This window comes from Camelus bactrianus, chromosome 22, assembly GCF_048773025.1.
Source record: "Camelus bactrianus isolate YW-2024 breed Bactrian camel chromosome 22, ASM4877302v1, whole genome shotgun sequence".
NCBI lineage: Eukaryota > Metazoa > Chordata > Mammalia > Artiodactyla > Camelidae > Camelus > Camelus bactrianus.
In genome coordinates this window covers 26,116,421-26,136,565 of record NC_133560.1, presented here as the reverse complement: position 1 = coordinate 26,136,565, position 20,145 = coordinate 26,116,421, and the positions used below count along the sequence as shown (strand labels likewise).

Sequence of the window (20,145 nt, the reverse complement as noted above, 5' to 3'; positions counted from 1 at the left end):
GTCAAACGAGACATTGAAGGCATGTCCGGGAGGGTCCTCAAGGGTGCCCTGGCAGGAGGAAGAAACTGACTCTAGCAGAGACAAGATGGGAGTACCCAAGTATCTCTTTCTCACATGTTGCCATGCCAGTCCAATCCAGCAGAAGCATTTTGAAAGATTTCAGGTTTGATCGGGGGTTGGGGGGAAGATATGACCACAAGATGTCAGTAGACACACAGCCTTTTGGGTAACAGGTTTGCAGGCAGGTGAAGTACCTCAGAACATGACACCTTCGGGAGGTTAAGGGTGGGAAGAGGGAGGTGGGGGGCATAGCTCAGTAGTAGAGTGGGTACCCAGCCTCCCAAAGGACAGTCCACATGCAAGGAAATGTAACCTCAATGGATAGGTCTGGAGCCACCCTGGCTTAGATGCCCCATGTCCCAAAGTTTAACCAATGATGTCCCTTGTAACAGTCCTGCCCAGACAACACGGGCACCACACCCAAGGAAGCCCACTGCTATAGCTTCCTGCCAGGTACTAATGTCCGTTTACTGTCCCCACCAGAAGAGATGCAGGTTGTCAACAGCGGGTCATTTTAACTGTAAGCAACATCACCAGGCAACACACCTGACACTGCACCTTTATCAAGTACCTAGGAGATCAGAGATAGAATTAGCTTACCTCAAGGTCACTTCCACCCTGCTGAGGTCCAAGGGACACTTCTTTTCTCCCCATAATATTCTCTAGCAGTGCAACCTGAAGAATCACCAGGAAATGCCTTCAGCCTTAGTTTTTCCTGCTGCCCCAGAGAGCTGGTAAAGCATGAGGCAGGTGGGCAGTGGTGTGGTGGGGTCTCTGCTGTGCAGTGGCTCATACTCAGTGGCTCAGTTCCAAAACTTGGGTTGGATCATCATACCCGGAGATGATGAGTTCACAGCTGCTGTCCAGTCTCGCGAGGGACTGTGGGTGCTCTGTAATCACTTGTTTAATTAGGAAATTAATTAATTAATGAGCACTCATAATGTACCTGACACCGCTGCTGGGTGACTTTTATCAATCATTTCTGAATCCCGTCAAGTTCCAAAAAAGTGATTATTCACACACCAAAGACAGGAGTACTGAGTCAGAATGATTCAACAAGTAACAGAGCTAAGGTTTGAACTGATGGTTAACTGACTCTAAAACATCCACTCCCGTCCTTTGTGGCTCAGAGATGCCCCTTCTTTTGTGAGCACTTCACGTCTGGATCAAAGGAGCAGATAAGCAGGCATCCACATACAAGTGAGCTGATGATAAGACGTCTTCCCAGAGATACCCTCTGTCCTGTCCCAGACCCATGTGTTTCTCTCCCTGGGCCTGAAAAGGGTGGAACGGCCAGTGGAGTTGATGCCATCTGCACCAACCATTCTGACGCTGTGGGTCTCACGCTGGACAGGGAGCAGCTCTACTAGGAACTAAGCCATCAGACCCACAGTGTCACTCAGCTTGGTTCCTACAACCTGGACAGGAACCACCTCTTTGTCAATTGTGAGCTTCTTGTCCTGCACCTCACGTGGAGTCTTCAATTGATACTGAGCTCTGGCCACAGGTTACAACCATGTCTGCCTCTAGATTTCTCTCGGCTCACTCTTCCTTTCCATGTGAGGTCCCCCTACCCACTGAGGGCTGCATCACACACAGAGAGGCAGATGGTCAGAGGAAGGATGTAGGAGGCATCCCCGTGGTCTAGAAGGCACCTGACCTTCTGATGGTATCTGTTCTTCCACCAGTGGTCCAACTCCTCCCTCAGTTCCTTAAATCCTTTCAGACAGCCCACCTCGATCTTATCTGCTCTCCACATGTTACAACAGACCAGCATTGACCTCCATCCCCAGGGATAAGTGTGCAAATCCTATGTGGCCCCATGACCCTTGCAGGGGCAACTGATCGGTCCTTCCCAACCAAGACGAGTGCCTCATGGAAGAAGGAAGCCTTAGCGCCCTGGTTACCGACCTCCTCCTAATTCTACCTTCTGTGAGTCAGGCTGGGCATCACAGCCCCTTGTCTCTGGCATCTCCAAGGAGATGAGGCTTTATTCGCATTTTGATGCTTTCTTCTCAATCTCTGTGACTTCCACAACCTCCTTGGGAACCTCAGTGGCTCCAATCTCCTTTTCCAGCTGTTTCAGTAAGAACCTCCAAAGTCTCCTTCCTTCCCAGTTACATGCCTCTCAATACTTAGCAATGAGAAGGGCAAGAGAGAATTCACAGGGACTGGAGAGCTCTGTCACTCGGTTTTCAGTCCCTGATTGAAACAGTGACTCCTGTCAATCCACCTTTTGCTTTCTGTTAAGATTTTGCATCAGTTATCTCTTTCTTCATAACAAACAACCCCCAATTTACTGGATTAAAACAATCATTCACTACTGCTCACTAGTGTACAGGTCAGCCGGGCAGTTCCTCTGGTGTGCACTAGGCTTCCCTACGAGTCTGCAGTCACCTGCAGGTTAGCCAGGTGTCCTCTGGAGGATGCTGACTCATGGCCAGGGGTCCTCAGTTCTCCTTCATGTGGCCTCTCACCAGCCAACACACTAGCTCTGGCTTGTCCATGTGTTGGTCATAGAGCTCCCAGCAGCAAGAGAAGGCATGCCTCATGCTCGGGGGCTTTTTAAGCCTCCTGTTACATCACATTTCTCTTATTCCATTGGCCAAAGCAAGTCATGGCCAAGCCAGAGTCGAGCCATGGAGAAATAGACTTCCATCGCTTGTTCGAAGGGTCTGCAACACCAGATTGCAAGGCTGCAGGTGCAGGGAGATAAGGAACTGTCGGTGATTTTTACCCTCTACCCCAAGTGACCTGCCAGGGATCAACTTCTGTCACGCTGACATTTGTTTATCCATTCATCCCTCAATAGACATTTGAAGTGTTTCCATCTTTTTGTATTTGTAAGTAAGACTGATAAGAATATCACAGAAATGTCTATTCAAGTCTCTACCTTCCTTTCTTTGGGTACATGCTTAGAAGAGGTATTGCTCATTCTTACAGCAATTCTGTATTTAATTTTTTGAGGAACTACCACACTGTTTTTCCACGCAGCTGCACCATTTTATATTCTCATCAGCCATGTACAGAAGTTCCAATTTTTCACCAACACTTATTTTACTTATTACATTTTCAACAACACTTCTTATTTTAATTATTATTTTTTAAATAATATCATTTTAGTGGTTGGAATGACTGATCTCATGGTTTGGTTTGCACTTCGTAGTGAGTATTGCTGTTGAGCATCTTTTCACGTACTTATCTGCCATTTGTACCTCTTTGGAGAAACATCTACTCAAATCCTTTGTTCTTTTTTTAAATGGGTTATGTTGTGTTGTTCTGGGTTTGTAGGAGTTCTCTGTTTATCCTGGCTGTTAATCCCTCATCAAACTAAGATTTCCAAATATTTTCTGCCTTTTGCTTTATTGTGTCTTCACTTTCTTCATAGTGTACACTGATACACAAAAGACTTTAACTGATGAAGCCAGATTTCCCTATTTTTAAATTTTTTTTTTTTGCCTGTGTACTGGGGATAGTAGAGAAAGCAGTTGGGAAGAATCTGTGTCCTTGGTGACCCGGAGCTACAGAGCCTTCCCAGTGCCACCACAGGCTTAGGATTCATTATTGAATGGTTTGGGTCTTATCTGCACCTGAAAGCATTGTCCCTTGGTCAGGAATACAGTCTTAATTTGGTGTGTTTCAGTGTCACATCAGAGGGGACCAACGTTCCCAATGACTAGAAAGGTGACAATATTTACATGTGGGAAAAATGAAGAGTGAAAATGAAATGCTGAGTCTGCTTTCCCCCCAGATGCAGAGCAGTGTGTCCAGGGCCCAGCTCAAGAGTATCCAAACAGTGAGAGGAACCGCTGCCTCCCCAAAGCTGTGAAACTCCTGGCCCTCGAGGACTCCTTGGGGATGTCACTGGTCTGCATGGCTCTGTGCTTGTGTGTCATCACGGCTGCGGTCTTGTGGGTCATTGAGAAGCGCCAAGAAGCACCCCTCGTCACGGCCGTGGAGACCTGCTCCATCGTGGCTTCCAGCGTGGGGCCACTAGGCTGCATCTTTGCCCCAAAGTTCTGTGTTATTCTGATAAGACCTGATAAGAATTTTTTGGAAGGTTGAAGGAATAAAATAGATTCTAAGAGAAATAGGCAGTGAGGTTTTTATCTCAGAAGCCTCTATCACATTTTTGGCTTTTGAAAAATAAACCACTCAGATAAATAATATTATCTATATTACCTATAACTGTGTGTGTGGATAGATCTATTATTTTTTCATTCAGATATTAGAAAACAACCAAACAGCTTTACCTCTATTTATCAGGGATTTTCCCCTCTCTTTTTAAAGTCCCTGTGAACAACCACATTCAGTCACCAAGACTCACTTATGAACTGAGTTTCTAATAAGAATTAGTATCTGGTGTTTTTCATGGGCATAAGTTTTTATTCCAGAAAAGCAACTATCTTGAATGGGAAAGCTGCATTAAACGTTGTGTGACTTATTATAAAACAAATTGCCACACCTATTTCTTAAGTGATTGGACTATTTTGTATTCCCATCAGCAACAGATGAATTTACTGACAGTACCACCATGCCTTTCCCAGGGCCGTGGTACTGTCAGTAACAGTCATTGTGGCCATTTGTATACTTTTGTGTTACACAATTAACGTGCTTCTAATATAGGAGATTGAAGGCATAGAGAACATAGTGATTCTATATAAATAATGAGGATAATATATTTTGATGGATATAATTATTACAGGAAGAGATTGATGCCCCGGCTCAGGAAAGGAGAATGGATTCACCCTTCCTTCACCTTTTTGTTCCATTTGAGCCCTTAGGAGATTAAGTAACACCGTCCCACGTTGTGAGGGTGGGTCTCTACTCAGTTTACTGGAATTAAGTGCTAATCTCTTCTAACCGTCAAGAACACACCCAGAAACGGCACTTAACCACTATCTGGGTATCCCTTAGCCCAGACAAGTGGACACAAAATATTGGCCATCACACATGGATTTATCCAGTCAACACCAATAGAAATATAGCAAGGTGGCCTGTGTAATTTGAATTTTGTAGAACACATATTAAAGAACATAAACACAAATAGAGAAACTGGTTTTTAGAACGTCTGTGTTTAACCAAAGAAATCAAAACATTGTCATTTCAAAATGCAGTCCGTATCAGAGGGAAGAACAAGTTACATTATATCCTTTTCTTCCTTCTGAGCCTTGAAATACAATGTTTTTCAATTACAGCACGTTTCAACTCAAAACAACTTACATTTTTCAGCTTATATGTTACCAGATGTATGTAATGCTAATCACTGTCTCTAATCAGGTTTTCTGTCTTGTCCTTTTGGTGAATTTTGTTGAATACTGACTCCTGATACATCTTAACATGACCCAAGTTACAATTTTCCCCTATCAGTTTGAATTTTATTGTATCAAAAGGAAGATATGTTTTCCTCATTGTGAAACTGCTCTTTTAAACAAAATTAAAGCTGGGTGTGGTGTTTGTTTTAAAGAAACATATAAAGAATTCAGGTAATTAAAAAGACTCTGATTCCAGCAATAGACTGGATTACTAAATTTCAAGACAGTTCAAGGGCAAATATGCCAACAAAAACACAGAGTGAACAATTGTGAAAAATGCAGAACAGAGTTAAAAAAGAAATGGGATGTGATTAAAGAGAGTAAAGAGAACATGGGGGAGGAATTCATAGCAGAAGTGAAAATACAGAAGCAGATTTCAAATTAATAAAAGACATCAACCCAGAGATACAATTAAGTCAACATTCCTGAATGAAAGTAAACACACAGGAACTGATAATGTGCTATGCTATGGTCTAAAAATCAACATTAAGGTAAAAGATTTGGGAGAATACATTGGCCAAATAAGGAAGAAAAAGCTAACTGGGGATGTTTAAACAAATAAGATAGGTCTCAACAGAGCACCATTTTTTAAGCACTGAAAAAAACTCTCTTCTCAAACAAGAATTCTATATTCAGCATCAACAGTGCCCTAAGTAAAGACATCTGAAAAAACTCAAAGTGGAACATTTCATTGTTCGCAGCCTTGAATTAGACAAAATACTAGAGTGATTTATTAAGTTTTCCAGAGGGAAATAACCCCAGATGGAAAACCAGGACTGCAGGAAGGAATGAAGAGGAAAGCAAAGGACTTTTTAGAAATACATGTAAATAAACTGTGTTTTACAAAGCAATTTCAGATACAGCTCATGGAGATTAAAATACACGTAGAATTAAAATGCGTGACTGCAGTCCCAGAAAAGTCAGGACAGTTAAAGGGGATCTGAGAGTTTTCTAAGGCATTATAACATCTGCAAAAGGTGCTTAAAGTAATTGTCCGTATTTGGCTACATAAGTGAAGGATTCACAATTTAATAGCTAATAGAACTACTCCCAGATTTGCATACAATGGTGATTGACAAGTTGGTAGAGGGAACAATGGAATCATAAAAGAGTTAAACCCTATTCAGTGAAGTAAAAAAGAGTAAAAAGACTATTTAAGACACAACACTGTAAACTGACTCTACCTCAAAAAAAAAAAAAAAAAAAAGACTATTTAAGCCAAAGAGGAGGGAAAGAGTTAAATGGCTGACATTATCTCAAGTTTATCAGGAATTAGGTGAAATGTAAATGCATAAAACACTAATTTTGTTGGAATGGCTCTGTGATATAGACATTACAGACAGACTTGCCAATAAACATTTTGGATGTTCTTTATTGATGAACATTTAAAGTCTCAATTTCTTTCCTATTATTATTTCCATAAGTTGTTTGGAAATTTTTGTATATAGAAACTTCCATCCCTATTTTTGTAGAAGTTATCCATAGTGGGAGAAAAGAAATATTACAAAGTTGAGAGAAACCACAAATACCACCCCATACACGTAACACAAATGTGTTATATTTTTTTCATCTAAGACCGTATACAACAGAGTCAACAGCCCCATACTATTGTCTTCGTGTATAATGATTTAAGAATCTCTGTAATCCCCTTGATCTGAGATAGGGCGTGTCTCAGGATTACCTGCTGATTGGATTGTCCACTCCTTCCATAAACGTGCAGTCCGAGGCAGAAGTCTCTGCAGTTTCCAGCCAGCCTCCGACGGTCTGCATCTCAGGAGCGGGTCACAGCACAGCCCGGGGAAGATGGGGGGACCTGCGTGCGGCCATTTTCCCCGTCAGCTGATTCTGGTGAGTGTGGAATCCATGTGGATGGCAAGAGTGTCCTTTTGTACCCCTCTTACTTTTGTAGAATCTCCTTAAGTTTGCAGAATTCAGCTCTTAAAAACAAGAAGTTGTCTTATTGAAAGTTATTTTGGTGTTAGTATTAAGATATATTCAAGGTTTTATATATTTTTGTGAATATACAAGGTTGTGTATATTTATGAAGCTTTTGTGGGATAATGGCCCAGATTTTTGCTTTTAGACCAACATCACTGAGAACTGGAAGTAGTATTTAGCCCTGTGCTGTTCAAATTGCTCTCCTCTCTGGAAAATTCTTTACCCACAATGTGCTTCAGTCTTTTTTTTTTTTTTTTTAATTAAGTTCTCTGCTCAAAAAATGTCATCCATCAGGCTCTCCCTCAGCTCTTCATCCTCATTGTAGTTCATTCTTCGCCCTCTCTCCCTTCTTACTTCTCTTCCTCCTTGTGTCCTTGCATCTTTCTCTGTTGGCTTTACTGCTTCTCACAGCATTTATTTACACCTGACTCTATAGGAGACATTCTTCAGTCTATTAACACTTTTCTCTCACTAAGAGTCAAAGAAACTGGGGCAATGACTTTGTTCAGTGAACTCTGGAATCCTTGGTTTTGGTACACAACTTAGCACATACTAGGTGCTATCAAGAGGAGGACTGAGCGATTTTCCCCGCAGACTGGGACATCTTAGTAATGAAAGGGGTGGTGGTAATAATTATGGCAAGGCACCAGGGAGAAAATGGTTTCCCCTTTTTAAAACAAACATCTTTGAGGACAGAAATGAGAGATTGAAGAGGAAGGGGGCACCGATGAAATCTAAAAGTTAAACAGATTATTGTGATTAGAGCCTTAGAATGGATTACACAGAGAAAGGATTTGAAATCTTAATGGCAATGGGTTGCTATCTACCACAAATGAGATTATATCATTATGAAGTGTGCTTGAGTGAATTTATTTGAAAAGTTTAGCAATGTACTTTTTTGAGATTGAAACTCTTTCAAAAAATATCTGAGCAAATTGCCAAGGGCAAAGCAAAAGGTTAATATGTCAGCGGAAAACATTAAAGTCCACATTAGTCATCTCTTGACTGAGTATCTAACTTAGTGAGTAAAAGGATATAAAATAGCTACTACAGATACAGTTACAAATTAGAAAAATCAATACAGAGAAAAAGTAATGTAAATTTTGATTACTGGATCAGGAAGGTCACTCTGTGAAAATGGTGTTTTTCAGGGAAATTGAAAGGAGCTCGAGATTGATTCAAGGGCGGCGGCGGCCGCAGAGGCAGGAGCAGCAGCGCGGTCCCCCCGCAGGTGCGTCCCGCACGCGCTGCTCCCGGACCAGCCGAGGGTCTCTCCGCAGGGCCAGCCCGGTTCGTGTCAGGCCCCTGAGATCTCCCGCATCTCCCTCAGCTTTGGGAAATGGCTGAAAGGAATAATGCTGGAACGAAGGAAAACTCAAAAGCGCCCCCTTTGGAGAAGAGAAAGACAAGCGAGGAACAATTCCCTCAACTCTTTGTTGGCGGCTTGAGCTCTGAAACCACAGAAGAGAGTCTGAGGAACTACTACCGGCAGTGGGGAAAACTTAGAGGCTGCGTGCTCATAAGGGACCCTGAAACCCGGAGATCAAGAAGATTTGGTTTTGTGACCTTCTCCTCCACGGCCGAGGTCGATGCCGCCATGGCTGCCAGACCCCATTCAATTGATGGGAAAACGGTCGCGCCCAGACGTGCTGTGCCAAGGGAGGGCCGCGAAAAGCCGGAGGCTGTCCTCACTGTGAAGACGCTGTTTGTGGCTGGAATTCAAGAAGACACCGAGGAACATCATCTTAGAGATTACTTTAAGAAATACGGAAAAATCGATGCTATTGAGATAACCATTGACAGGCAGGCTGGCAACAGAAGAGCCTTTGGATTTGTTACCTTTGATGACCATGATTCTGTGGATAAGATTGTGCTGCAGAAACACCACAGCATCAATGGCCATCGTGCAGAAGTCAGAAAGGACGTGTCTAGACAAGAAATGCAGGAGGTCCCAAGTCCTAGAAGTGGAAGGGGAGGCCGCCCTGACAATGGTTACGCTCATGGTGGGAGAAATGTTAGTGGAGAACCAGAAAGGAAATTTCGAGGGGGATCTGATGGACATGGAAGAGTTAATAAAGTTGGGGGGAGTGCTCATGGGTACAAAGGAGGGCGTGGAGGTGGCAGTTTTGGAGGTAGCCCTGGTTATGCAGGAGGAAGGGAAAGATATGAAGGTGAAGGATCCGTGCATGGCAACCAGGGTGAGGGCTCCGGAGGTGACTGTGACAAATCTGGGGGAGGAACTAGTGGAAGTGGAAATGGCAATGATTTAGGAAACGATCAGCAGAAACCTAAGAGCAATTTACAGGAGAGTGGAAAACTTGATGATAGCAGAAATGTGGGAGGATCTTCCGGTGGAGAAGACCATTGTCCAGGAGGCAGTGAAGGAGGTGGGGTTCAGGGTGAGACAAGACAACATCAAGCTCCTGCCTATCCATCATGGGCTTCACTGTTTTATTAGGAAAGGATGAAAGCCCAGAAGTCTCAGAACAGCTTCAGGTATGGAAATAAGAATGTTAACGAAACTCTTAGCTCAGGCATGTATAAATATGCAGTGAAATGGCAGAGGACACCAGCGCCGGTGCAGAGAGCCAGTTTGTGAATGCATTACCTGACCGTGGAGGAATAACTCAATCAAAGATGCTTTTGAGGTCATTCCTTAGCTTCTGAATGGTTGTTTCTCTCTAGTTGTGTCTTTGAGATTGTAGAAGCATCCCATCTTTGATAATGTTAAATTCCATGGTGTAATTAAACAAATTAACACTATTCCTTGAAAACTGTTCAGTGCACGCGTGGAATGAAGCTGCTGTACATTTAAGAGTTAATAAGACAATTCTAAAGGAAAAACAGTTGTTTGTCCTCTTCCACTGATCATTTTGGGCACTTTTATTTTTTATTTTTAAATGAAGATTTTTTTAGTGTTATGAGATATCAAAGTTTGAAGTGTGGAGCATAATGATATGACTTATACGTTGACCACAATAACTTTGTTTTACATCCATCTCAGACAGTTACCAAAAAAGATTTTTTTCTTCTGAGAATTCTTAGGTTTACTCCTTTAAGATCTTTCATAGATATTATACAGCAGTGTTAATTCTGGTCATCCTGTTTATGTAATACCCAGTTTAATAAACTATTCAAACACTAAAACTTCCTGAAAGTGTAAAAAATCCATCTGAGTCACAGATGTGGAAAACAAATGAATGGTTACCAGCAAGGGAAGCGGGTGGGAAGGGATAAACTGGGAGTTCAAGATTTGGAGATAGTAACCACCATATATAAACAACTAATTTATACTGTATAGCACAGAGAACTAGATTCAACACCTTGTAGTAACCTACAATGAAAAAGAGTATGAAAAGGAATACATGTATGTACGTGCATGACTGAAACAAGATGCTGTACACCAGATATTAACAAATTGTAAACTGACTACACTTCAATTTAGAAAAGAAAAGCTGGGTTGAGGCAAAAACCAAGATTAAAAAATAATAAAATCCATCTGTTAACTACACTTACGCAATGATGTCTTCTTTTGAGTGATCTGTAATGAATTAGCAGTTACAGCTTAAGATACCAAATCCTTTCTTCATATGATTAAATTACAAGATTCTAAGTCACAAAGATCCATTTAAAACATGAACCTCATAAGTTCATTGTAACATTTTATATATATCTGAAAATGTGTTATAGATGGAGAAGTCCCAGTAACTGCAGTCTCCAAGCTGGAAAACCAGAAAATCTCATGGAATAATTGAGTGCAAGTAAGATGGCCTGAAAACCAAGAGATCTGATGTCTGAGGGCAGGAAAAGATAGATTTCCCAGCTCAGGAAGAAAGAGGAGATTCATCCTACCTTCTCTTTTTGGTTCCATTTGGGTCCTCGGTAGATTGCATAACACCCACTCACATTAGATCTCTTTACTTACAATCTACAGCAGCAAATGCTAATCTCTTTCTGAAACACCCTCAAGAAAAGACACAAACCAGAGCTTATCCATTTATCTGGGTATCCCTTAGCCCAATCAAGTTAACAATAAAATTAGCCACCCTGCAAGCCTTTATCCAGCCAACATTAATAGAAATAGAATAATGTGATCTACGTAATTTTAAATTTTGTAGAACACACAGTAAAGAAAGTAAACTCAAGCAGAGGACACTTGTTTCTATAATATACATATGTAACCAAATAATTGAAATATTGTCATTTCAAGGTGTAGCCCACATCAGAACAAAGAACAAGATAGGTTATAGCCTTTTGTCCTTTCTGAACCTCGAAATACAGTGTCTTAAGATTACAGCACATGTCCATTCAAAAGTTAAATTTGAAGACTGTAACCTCAAAAGAGCATCTCAGAAAACTGTGAGAACATTTCCACCTCTTAGAAGTCAAGACACAGTTATATACTTTTTTTTTTTTTTGAGACCCAGGGCTGTACATCAAATAAGGTATTTTGGCAGTTTACATAATCCAGATCTAAGGGCCATATGACCCTTAGGAGCTCAAGGTGGAATGTCATCTTTAAGGAGTTGCCTTAGGAAAAGTTGCTCTGTAAGGTCAAGCGGGAATTTCTGCCGATGGGGCAGGGGTGGTTGATGCATAATGCAGGTACACAACCCATGTGGTGGGGAGAGGAGGTCACAGGGTGGAGAAGAATTTTTTATGTTTAAATTTTTTTGTCTTGCCTTAAAATGTGAATTTTATACCATAATTTCTCCCTGCTTTCAACAGAAAGTATTAGGTGATCAAATATTCGGTCCCTCGAAGCTGGGATGGCTGTATGCCCGCCCAGTGTCCATCTTGTCCCTTGACGCTGGGTTCTGTTAGCCCGGTTCTCTATTTTGGTGGTTGTGCTAGTACAACGTTCAGCAAGGACTGACAGCTAATTCTAGTTTGTACAAAAAGGGACTTAAGCCAATCTTCCTTGAGTGTGCATCGTGTGTGCCCATTGTTTTATAGACTCTGTAGGTGATCTATAGTTTCAAGTCGTTTGGACAATCATCAATCCAGTACAAGCAGATGACACACAGCACGAAAGGCAAGAAACCGTCACCTTATAAGCTGCATAAACTGCAATTTAAACTGGTAGTAGGGGCAACAATGGCATTAGCAATCATTAAATTGTTTAAATGTCTCTTGTCTTGCCATAAAATATGCATTTTATTTCACAAGAACAATCACACAAAGTATTACTTTATCCTTTCTAATGGCGTGACTATTGCAGAGTTTGACCCATTTTTCTAGTGGTTTTTCAATATTCTGTTTCATTGGCCAGTATTGTGTTTATATAATTTAGCGTGATATTCTTGACTTAGGTATATAATGAAATTCTCTTCTCCCACTCAGGTTTTTCACCTGCTTTGTCCTTCTGGTGAATTTTGATGAATACTGAATTCTAAGATAACTTACTATGATCCAAGTTCTAATTTTCCTTTATCTGTTTGGGTTTTATTGTATTAAAAGGAATCAATTTTCTCCTCACTGTGAATGGCTCTTTGATTAAATTGTGTATTGTTTTTATGTTAGAACTGAAATTAAGAATTTAAGCAATTAAGAAGGTATTGATACCAGCAACAGACCAAATGACTAAACTGCAAGACAGTTCAAGAGCAAATATCCCAAAATAATTTTTTTCTAAAAAGAGCAAATATCCCAACAGACGTTCACAGTGAACAATATTAAACTACTCAAAAGGGAGTTAATGTAGAAGTGGGATGTTGTTAAAAGAGGAGCAGGGAGAAGGTGGCGAGGAAATGCTATCACAAGTGAAAATACACAAGCATGTTTCAAATTGGTGAAAGACAACCACCCACAGTTGCAATCTCTCAGCTTTCCCTGCGGGAACCACACACACCAGGAAATGATCATGAGCTACTCTCTGGTCTAAAAACCACAGTTAATGTAGTAGAGTTTTAGAGAATACAGAGGCCAAACCAGCAAGAAAAAGGCTAATTGGTGAAGTCTAACTAGAAACAAAATAAGATGGACACAGAACACCATTTTTAAAGTGCTAAAAAATGCATATGCAGCCAGAATTCTATACCCAGCATCAATATTTCCCAAGTAAAGATGTTTTAAAAACTTTAAAGTCACACATTTCATGGTTAGCAGCCTTGAATTAGACGAAATACTAGAATATTAAGTCCAGAAGAAACAATCCCAGATTGAAATCCAGGAATGTAGGAAAGAATGAAGTAGAAAGGGAGTAATAATTTAGAAATAAATGTAACTAAATGTTTTATTAATTATGATGACAGCTGTGGTTTCTTCATATATGGCCTTTATTAGGCTGAAGTGTCCTTTTCGTGCTCCTCTGTTGAGTGTTTTTGGTGTGCATGAAGGTTGACACTTTATTTATATGTATTACATAGATTCGTTTTCATATATTGGACCATCCTTGGATTCCAGCAATACATCCCATTTGGTTATTGTTCATAATCCATCCATGTTGCTAAATTCAGTTCCCTAGTATTTTATTGAAGATATTTCTAGTAGTATTCATGAGGATATTCATCTGCAGCTTTCTTTTTTTGTATTCTCTTTGTCAGGCTTTCTATTAGGGTAATACTGACCTCATGGAATGAGTTAGAGTGTTCCCTCCTCTTCAACTTTTTGGACGCATTTGAGAGCAATTATTGTTAACTAATTTTTTATATTTGGTGGAATTCAACAGTGAGCCCGTTTGATCCAGGGCTGCTCATGTTGGACTTTTTGGACTCTGATTCAATCTTCTTACTAGTTTTTGGTCTATTCAGATTTTCTGTTTTTTCAAGATTCTGATTAGTGGGAGCACCTCCAGCACTTTGTCCATTTCGTCTGGGTTGTCTAATCTGTTGATGTGCAATTGCGCATAGTATTCTCTTAGCATCCTTTTCATTTCTGTAAATTCAGTAGTAACACCCACACATTATTTCTCATTAGAATCCTTTGAATCTTCTCTCTGTTTTCTTAGTCAATGCATTTAAAGTTGTATAAATTCTATCCTTTTCCAAGAACGAACTTTTGTTGATTTTTCTCTATTGTTTTTCTCTGCACTATTTTGTTTATCTCCATTCTGTCTGTACGAGTTCATTCTATTTGATAGATTTGAATTTAGTTTTCCCCACTTTCCCTAGTTATTTCAGGTGTAAAGTTAGGTCATTGATGAGATAGATTTCAAATAAATCAATTTTTATCTGAGATAAAGTGTCCTCTTGATTACATACGCCTTACTGATAATTGGTGTTCCCCTTTTATCTTCTTGCCGAAGCACCATCTGAAATCATGCTAGAGTCCTATGCAGGTCCCACACCAGCCTGTCCTAGCCCTGCCAAGTCCCCCAGAGCCACAGTCTGACAACAACCATGAGGTCCTTGCAGGGACATCGATCATGGACACAGATGACAGAGCTCTCCATGTCAGGATGAGTCTGTCCCCTCCACATCCCCCTCTACACCTCCCCGCCCCCGCCTCCAAAGTTTGCTATTCACAGACCATGATGAAATCATACAGGCAAGGGGAAAAACAAGTTTTTCCTCCTTGTTTTTCACCAGGTTGGAGGGAGACAGGTGCAGAGGTCCTCACTGGGACTGACTTGAAGCAGCAAAAAGAAGGGGAAGTCAGGCTGCTCTCATGACAGTGACACTGAGGGTGAGGTCTCAGCACTGTGGCTCCCTTGGAAGTCCCTCCTTTATGATTCTGACTGAGCCCTTGTCCAGCACCGCAGCCTGGCACACGCCCTGCAGTGTCTTCGCAGGCTGGGAGGCAGGGCTGGGGGCGGACGCTGTGCTGCACGTGAGGGGACGCTTTCTTTCCTGAGCCAGAGCCTGTGGACTGGCTCCCGATGCGTCTTCTCCTTGGCTCGGCTTAGACCCAGGCTTCCGTCTCTCCGTCAGGCAGACCCCTCCGAGCCGTTCTCTCCCGCTTGTCTCTTCCTGCTCCTGCAGCCTTTGCACGCCGCGTGCAAGACGGATTACGGCGACTGTTTGCTAGACCAGAAGCCGAGTGTCTACAGAGATGGGGACCTGCAGGTGACTGGGTTTATTCCCCTTTATTCCATTAATCAGGAAGCAGATATATTCCGGCTGTCTTCTGTGCATAGGCCGAGGAAACCGACACCGGGTTTGTAGGTTCTTGTGTGCACGTCCCTGTGCATCTGTGTGTGTGTTTCACCTTCCTGAAAATGACCTAAGGTGTGCACAGAAACGGCAGGAAGGTAGACCAGTGGGATCCTGAATGCTCTATCCCTTCTTCGTCCCTCTATGACCTAAAATGTTTTCTCCTCGCACATTTCAAGACAGAGGAGAGAATCATGTCCACTCCATCAGCGGAACATCCCAGATCAGTTCGTGGAGGCCTGAGAACCAGTGAGACCGCTGAACCCCAGCCCCTGCTGCCAGGACCTTAGACTGAGGCATGCAGTCTCTTTGAGACACTGATCCCCCTGACCTGAGGCCACTCTTAGGAGAACGTGGCTCAGTCTGGATGCCCACTGCTGACCAAGACAGCGCTGAAATGTGTGCCTCCGCAGGGACCCTAAGTGCCTTAGATTCACCATCTAAAAAAAATAAGTCCCACTAAAGATCATTATTTTAATCCCATCAGGAATGAGGTATTCAGCCCAACATCCCAGAAGCCAAAAGATCAGCAGGTTGTATTTCAGAGGATGTCAGAGTCCTTCATTTTTATCCATTTCATTAATCCTCCAGGAAAAGTGAGGACACTGCCTTAAAATCTGGACTTTATCTAATTGTGTGACATGCGTGTCTCTGGTCAAATTAGAGTAACAGTGCTTAGCAAGGGGTTCATCCAATAGCTCACAATATTTGGATAAATGGTTTACCCAAAGTGGAATTGCATATTATCTAGAAAGTCACAGGGGGAGGGTATAGCTCAGTGGGAGAGCACATGCTTAGCATGCAGGAGGTCCTGTGTTCAGTCCCCAGTACCTCCTATAAAAATAAAAACAAACCTAATTTCCTCTCCACCCCCAACAAAATAAAATAATTAGATAATACAAAAATAAGTAAATTAATTAAATACTAAAAAAAGAGAGAATACTGATGATGGTAACAAACTCAACATACCTTCCTGGGTTATAAATGAACTTATCTGGATTTTAACCCAGGCTTTTGTGAATCTACAACTCCACTTCAGAGAATATTTAGGAACTTCTGTCCTCGTACACAAGGAACAAATCCATTTAATCAAGTAGTTGAGTCAAGAAAATAAGCTAATTATATCAAATAAAATTAAGATCTTTTAAATAGCTTTTAATATAAATTTAGAGGAAATATATATGTGTAAAAATTAAGGTCATAAAGTTAATTTCCTATGTGACTTGCTTATTAACCACAATATTTGATACCCAACTTAGAGCTCATTTAGTGTTGGCTCTTAGAAAAACAGGTGGCCTTTCCAAGATGATTTCCAAAGAAGGGATTCTGGATTATTTAGGATGCTTCTATCACAAGTGCCTGAAGACTTAAACACCAGGTGCTTCAACAATAAGGATAGGATAGGATGTCAGCAAAAATGGTGAAGTAGAGAAATCCAAAAGCCTGCACTTCCAAGACTGTTCAATAAACTGACCAAAAAAAAAAAAAATCAGAATTAAGTTTTTCAGAATTCTGGCGTCCAAACTAAAGCTTCCAACAAGGGGAAAGCCTCAGGAAGAAAAAATGCTTGAATTTCGTTATAGCACTTTATGTTTTAATTTACTTTGGTACCATTCTTGACTCCCCAGCTCAAAAGAGATCTTTTAAACAGCACCCCCCATTCTTAGTACAGGTTACTAGTACCACAAGGAGTTATATGAACACTATTCTGAAAGATCATGTCTCTTTGTTTTGACCTACCCTGTGGCTTTCTGAGGACTGATGTAAGACTTACCTTTAGTTCAACTGTCATGGAACTTTCCTAGGGCTGAGGTGGCAAAGCGAGGCATGTTTGTTGAAAGGTAAATGTATTAGCTGCTACCGGGAGTGAGAGATAACATTGGGAAAGACTCTAGAAAAAGTCTAAAGCATTGGAGGAAAGGCTGGGGAAAGAGATGCTTTGCATAATAAAGCCTTTTTAAAAAGCTCCCACATATTCCGGAATTTAGCAAGTCATGCAAAGCTCTTGGCTCATAATCAGGAAAAAAGCCCTGAGAAGGTCCTAAGCTCTCACTTCTGATTGACCTGCAAACCTAAGCAAGAAGTGAAGGCTATGGCAGAGCTGCAAATTGCCCGGCTGGATGTTAAAGGCTTGCTCCAACACACAAGAGAGCTGACCTGCAGAGACAGGAAAATACACTTTTCAGTTTTTATTTTGTTTTGTTTTATAGCATTTAAGAAAATTGTTTAGTCACTGGCTGATCTTTAGGTTAATGGAACAAAGACTTCAGTGACAATATGTGATACAGACTATAGAATTCACAAGATTGGATCAGAAAATACCCTAAACAAAGTAACAACTGTTAAAATAAGGAGCAACTACAATTGCTGGTTAGAGGGGAGAACCTGATTTTCACAGTTGTAACATGAGAATGTGAACTAATATTTCACATGTCAAGTTTTTATCAAAAAATATGTTTTTACAAAGACACAAGAAAAATGGCTCACATTTAGGAAAATTAATTAATAGAAATTGTTCCTGCAGAAGCCCTCGGGGGTTACTAAACAAACACTCTATCTGGTGGTTGCTGTTTTCCTTCCTTTGTTGAGTGTACGTCTTCATAAGCTTTTTAGTAGTCGTGTGTTGAATACTTCTATTTCATTGTTAAGGCAGAATCGGAAGCCATGGTTACTGACAACTTAATCATCTATTTTATTCTCTTTTTCCATGCCCACGTCTACTGCCTCATCTTAATTTACAAACAAAACCCTGAAAACCTATATAAAATAAGTGCTTTTTGGTCTATCTAGGAGTAACAGAGAACATTTGTTGGTATATTTGGGGAAGAAAATAAAATTTGTGTGGATTATTTCAACCTTAATAAAGCATGAGTTTTTTTTAATAAGCATAGAATTATCTTATGACCCAGCATTTGACTCCTAGATATATACCCCCCAAAACTGGACACAGGTGTTCAACCCAAAATTTGTATATGAATATTCACAGCAGCAGTATACCTAAAAAGTGTGAGCAAACCCAATATCCATCAACTGATGAATGGATAAATAAACTGTGGTGTATGCATGCAATGGAATAAGATTCAGCCTTTAACAGAAATTAATTATGGATACTTGTATAAACTTTGAAAACAAAATGTTAGTGAAAAAAGCCAGACACACAAGGAGATATATTGCATGATTCCATTTATATGAAGTGTCCGGAAGAGATCTGTTTATAGACAGAAAGTAAATTAGTCATTTCTGGGAGCCTGGGGAGTGAGTCCTTAATTGGTATGGGGTTTCCTTGGGATGATAAAAAGGTTCTGGCATCAGATAGTGGTGGTAATTGCACAACACTCTGAATGTACTAAAACCCACTGAACTGTACTATTTCAAATGAATTGGATGTTATGTAGATTTTACCTTAATCTAAATAGTTAGTTAGATAGATGATAGATAGATAGATAGATAGATAGATAGATAGATAGATAGATAGATAGACAGACAGACAGACTGATTGATTGACTGATTGATTGATTATCTCCCACAACAGAGTCTCAAGTTCTCCTGAGGCTCAAGGATTAAATGCTGTATCAACAGTCTAATTAATACTCCACAAGTTGTAGGTTTCAGTTTTCTCTCATAGGGAGAGTGTTCCCTCCATTGTCACCAATCATATTCTTGGCCCAAAATGTAAGAGAAATTGTATTACTTTACACTCCAGGTGTTTCCTTCCAGAAGCCCCAAGCAAACTTTATGGGTCAGGGTGGAACCAAAACTCATAATTAAGCCATGCTTTCAACAGTGTCATTATTGTATTCAATTCCTACTCTCTTTGTTTTCAGGATGAGAAGAAAAGTTCATGTCACTAGAGTCTGAGAGATGGTGATGTTTAGACAAGCTCAAGTAGATTATGGACATCAACGATCCCTTTGTAGATTCCATTTATGTGTTCCCTTGGTTATTTTCATATCATTTGATTATCAAACTTCTTATTATAGACTTTTCCTTTCCATGTGTAGAAGACACTTTAACATTTCTTTTAGGCTGGGTTTGGTGTTGATGAACTCTTTTAGTTTTTGCTCGTCTGAGAAGTCCTTTACTTCTCTTTCAATTCTGAACAATAACCTTGCTGGGTAGAAGACCCTAGGCGTTAGGTGTTTCCATTTCACTACTTTGAATATATCATGCCACTCCCTTCTGGCCTACAAAGTTCTTGAACAAAAATCATCTGATAGCCTTAAGGGGATATCTCTTGTACGTGACTCTGTTTTTCTCTTGCTATCTTTACAATTCTCCCTCCCTCTTAAACTTTTGTCATTTTACTTATAATGTGTCTTGGTGTAGGTCTCTTCAGGTTCATCTTGTTTGGAACGCTCTTGCTTCAACACCTGGATATCTTTTCCTTCTTCAGGTTCAGAAGGTTTTAGTCATAATTTCATCAAATACATTTTCAACCCTTTATTCTTCTCCTCCAGGACCCCTATAATTGGAACATTGATACAGTTCCTGTTATCTCATAGGTCCCTTATACTTTTCTCATTTTTCATTTGATTTCCTTTTGCTGTTCTGATTGGGTGACTTCCATTAGTCTACCTTCCAGACATCTTACATGCTCTTTAGTATCACCTAGTTTGCTGTTAATTCCTTCTTGTGTTTTTCATTTCAGTTATTTAATTCTTCACTTCTGACTGGTTCTTTTTTATATTTTCTAGTTCTTTGCTAAAATTCTCGGTGTGTTAATCTCCTCTTTTCCAAGT

General features: G+C 40.6%; 1 pseudogene; it reads left to right on the top strand.

Annotated features, from left to right (window-relative positions):
- The first annotated feature begins 6,646 nt into the window (after window positions 1-6,646).
- Window positions 6,647-10,407, top strand: LOC105078415 (heterogeneous nuclear ribonucleoproteins A2/B1 pseudogene; annotated as a pseudogene).
- The last annotated feature ends 9,738 nt before the right edge of the window (window positions 10,408-20,145 follow it).